Here is a 330-nt window from a genome sequence, read left to right as displayed (position 1 = left end):
AACAGCTCTGACTGTCCTAGAACTCACTCTGTAGACCATGCTGGCCTTGAATTTAGAATCAATGCCTCTGCCTCCTGGGTCCTGGAATAAGAGGTGTGGGCCACCAAGCCTGGTCTACTTGAGATTTCTTGTCCATGACCGATCTCATTGCTGTCTGATAGAGTCACAAATACACACAAAGAGATGTATGTAGGTGTATTTACATATTGTGGATTGTGTGTGGTGTATGCAGTTGTGTGCATGTCTGCTCATACAGGATTCTGTGAAGGCCATATTTGAACATGGCATGTCTTTTTTTTTTTTATCAAACTTCACCTTTTTTTTTTTTTT

Source organism: Microtus ochrogaster, chromosome 7 (assembly GCF_000317375.1).
Source record: "Microtus ochrogaster isolate Prairie Vole_2 chromosome 7, MicOch1.0, whole genome shotgun sequence".
Taxonomy (NCBI): Eukaryota; Metazoa; Chordata; class Mammalia; order Rodentia; family Cricetidae; genus Microtus; species Microtus ochrogaster.
The sequence above is the reverse complement of the archived record's forward strand: the minus strand, read 5'-3'. Positions refer to the sequence as shown.